The sequence below is a fragment of the Gobius niger genome (genome assembly GCF_951799975.1).
Source record: "Gobius niger genome assembly, chromosome: 13".
Taxonomy (NCBI): Eukaryota; Metazoa; Chordata; class Actinopteri; order Gobiiformes; family Gobiidae; genus Gobius; species Gobius niger.
The window spans coordinates 20987175-20990940 of NC_136864.1; the positions used below are offsets into that span (position 1 = coordinate 20987175).

A 3766-nucleotide genomic window follows, 5' to 3' on the forward strand; every position below is an offset into this window, starting at 1 on the left:
GATTGAGTTTTTTTTTTACTATATGTGTTTTTTTTTCAACCACATTCATATGATCCTCTAATAGTTAGACTTGAACATTTTGCTGACTCTCATTTGAGAGAAAATCAGAGAAAAATGTCATAATAATTTGGAACGCGGTGTGGACTACTTTTGCACTTAATGATCGTTATTCATCCAGAAGGCAAAACTCATTTCGTGGCATCGAGTGAAAATAAGTACGTTTGTAAATCATTTAGGTGAAAAGAATGGGACATATTTACAGAAGGTTATTGCGCATGAACTGTTTGTGTCGAGAACATCAAGAGGTGAAATAATATACCACATTATTTAACATTGTTTTGTTTAAAAATAGAACACTTTTTTATAAATTCAGATTTTCTTTATTGAAAAAAAAAGAAAAAAAGAAGAGGTGTTACAAAGCATTAAGACAAAATGAGAATTCCTTACAATGCTGATAAACTTTAATGACTTTAAACAAGCTGTTAACGTTGAAAAATCAGAACAAAATATAATTATTAGTTGATTTTTTCATAAACACCATCTATACTTTCCTTGGTCGACCCTTTTTTCCTGGAGTAAATGTTTCTTCATTTGGATCGTAGTCAGAATCGCTGCTTTTACTTCTATATTTACGTTTGACAAGTCTCTCAGCTTTCTCTATCTCTTCTTGGTGAAAGTCAATCAAATCATCATAAAAATGTGTCAAACCTTGACTTTCATCATTACTGTCATAGCTGCTGTTTACATTTTCCTCAGAGGATTTTGACCTGGGATATTCTTTCTTTGACACATTTCTTTTTGGTCTACCTAGACGTTTACCTGTACGATATTTTGTTTCTTTCTGCTTCTGTGCTGGCTCTGTGTCCTGTTTTTGCACACTGTCACCACTGTCCCCTGCATTTCGATCATGCATTTCAGCTAAACCCTCATAGATCTCGTCCAACAGATCTGACGCCAGTGGGTGATAGCGCTGGACGTGGCTCTTCAGGCTAACGTTGTGGTTAAAAGCTTTGTCACAGTATTGACATTTATAAGGTCTCTCACCGGTGTGCAGGCGCATGTGGGACTTCAAATTGCTTGCTTGATTAAAAGTCCGCTCACATATTGAGCACTTATAGGGCTTCGCTCCTGTGTGGATCATCATATGTCTTGGTTTGTGCTTTTTCCCAATTGTCAATCCGCAAATGTCACACTTAAATTCATCTGGGCCTTTGTGTGATTTCGCGTGCTTTCTGCGAGCTTTAAGTGAGGCAAATGTCATGCCACAGTCTGGACATTTGTAAGGTTTACTTTGATTCTGGTGAGTCTGTTCATGATTAAGTTTGTCCAGTTTGGTCTTAAAGGTACCATAGCAATACTTGCAATAATGTTCATAGGTTTCACTGTGTATATTGCTGTGTAATTTTAGAGATAACTCAGTGACACATCTTTTTCCACACACATTGCAAACGTGAGGTTTAGTTTTGTGCTCGCAAATATGATTTTGAGAATAATGAAAAGATCCACATTCTGTGCAGAGCTGCCTAATTTTCTGTGAAGTCGTTTCAGCGTCAGAAGTGTCCTCTTCATCACTGTCTTCCTCTGAGGAGGTCTTCTTAATGTCTTCATCCCCTTCTTCAGTAAAAGTCTGAGGGACCCAGTCCTCATCTGAGCTTGCAGCACATTTGCCGCCACCACCCTCCTCTTCCTCCTCTCCCTCCTCCTCTTCCACAGAGAAATCACCTTCTTCATCGCTTTGACAAGCGGCTTCAGGCTCCCTCACGTTTTTTGTTGGCTCAGGCTTGGAGGAAAGAAGGACAATTTACTACTGACTGTTTTTCTGTAAGAGTGCAACAGTTCTTCTTACCTCAAGAGTTACCTCTATGCTTCCAGGGTATAACTTTTGAGCCTGAAATATACAGCATGAGCTGAAAACAGAGGCATTCACTGCTCTTTAATAGATCAGTGGGGAAAGCACTCACCCAGGAAGTCCTATCTGTTCCTGTCACGTCCTGCAGAAGCCTCTGCTGTCTTTGTGGTTCCTCATCCTCTTCAAACTCAGGCTCAGACTCTGGGTCCAAGATATTCGGCTCAATTTCACTTAGTGCCATTGTGTTTACAGCAATGACTGGAAATGATTGAGCGATGCCAACAAGAACAGCCTAAATCGAAAAGCACATATAATAATAAAAATCATGATGAAAAATCATAAGCTCAAAATTGCTTTACAAGTTTTTGCATTATTCATTCACTGCCTTAGTGGTAAGCAGCATAGTTAGTAGCCACCAATGCTCTAGGACAGTGTCTTCCAACCAGGGGTACGGGGACCCCTGGGGGTACTCCAGGACCTAGTAGGGGGTACTTGGAACTATTTCAAATTTCAAAAAGTGGGGGAAAAAAACATAATTTTCATTGGAAAAGCTATATTTTGCAGTAAAATGTGCTGCAAGGGGGTACACGGACGACCTCTGAAAAGCCCAAGGGGTACGCAAGACAATAAAGGTTGGGAGCCACTGCTCTAGGGTTTACTGATGGAAGCGAGGCTGCCTATCAGCGCCATCGGGCCCTCCGACCACCACAAACCACTGACTCACACCATTCACCCAGTCAGGTACCAACTAATCAGGCCCAACTTTGCTTAGCTTCCGAGATCTGACGGCATAATGGCCCTGTATTTCATTATTCATTCATTCACTACATGCTACTACTGTAGCCACAGCTGCCCTGGGCAGACTCACGGAAAATAGCCTATCCCCTTGAGTAAAAAAACAAAAAAAACAATTGAACCGTGCAACCAACCCGCCCGTATACGAATAATTTACCTAATTTGACTTGGCTTGACTCTGCAGTATCAGTAAAATCTGAGCTCGACTTTTTTTGCATGCAGCTGACAACAACAACAGGCCTACCCGAAACTTACAACTGGAGCTCTGGGAGCAACGAACTGCGAAATCCGAAACCGATCGATCTGTTCGGCCCAAGTTGTCCCAAGTTCCTACGCAAAGGTCTCGCCACCAGCAACCACCCGCCTTCGGTTCACTGCCGGTCGATCTTTTTTACTATTATTTGGGATTCATTCGTCAGATTGTTCCCCTAGGTTAGTTCTTTTTCACGTTTGGTGCTGAAATCACGTTATTTCTCGCGACATCTAACCGTTGCCTGGTTTTGGGATTTACTTTGCAGTCTATGGATTAACTTTCCCAAATGTAACCCGGTTTGACCACTGACTCTAATGCAACGACGTCTAATCAAAACAATGACTGACAGAATGCTTTTTTTGGACTAAACAACATACGGTACCACAGTCATTAGGCATCATTAGGTTTATCCGGCAGACGGCGCTCTAACTTCAGAGACCAACAAGAGCACATGGCCACACAGACAACCTAATGTTGCAAATGAGGTCACCAAAGTGTTGATGTCGCGACTTGAAACCTTCAAATATGCCACACTGACGCTACATTTATTATTAAAAGGAGTGAACTGCAGACCATCATTAATATTAAGAAAATATCTGGCGCCTCAGTGCCATGTGTTTATAGGCTAGGGCTGCACAAATTGGGGGAGACAATATTTACATTTGACAAGATTGCAGCAATTGTGTTTTTTATGTTAAGGTTGTAATTTAGGAGTACACGGGCCCTAACATTAGTGAGAAGACCGAACTGTTAAACCAATAATAACATGCATTTCAGAACATGCTAGTCGAGGCCTGGCTGCAAGATTAGGTTTTACACATTAGAAACCCCCCATCGAGAGAGGATATTTTGTTGTCAAGATATTGTAC

The 3766-nt window shown here is 41.2% G+C and overlaps 1 long non-coding RNA gene across 1 annotated transcript; it reads right to left on the reverse strand.

Moving 5' to 3' along the window:
• Positions 1-985: 985 nt before the first annotated feature.
• Positions 986-3102, reverse strand: LOC306973306. Its single transcript, XR_013793561.1, has 3 exons — positions 2903-3102; positions 1847-2141; positions 986-1780 (listed from the first exon to the last, which is right to left on the reverse strand). It is a non-coding gene; the product is annotated as an uncharacterized lncRNA (long non-coding RNA).
• Between the last annotated feature and the right edge of the window lie 664 nt (positions 3103-3766).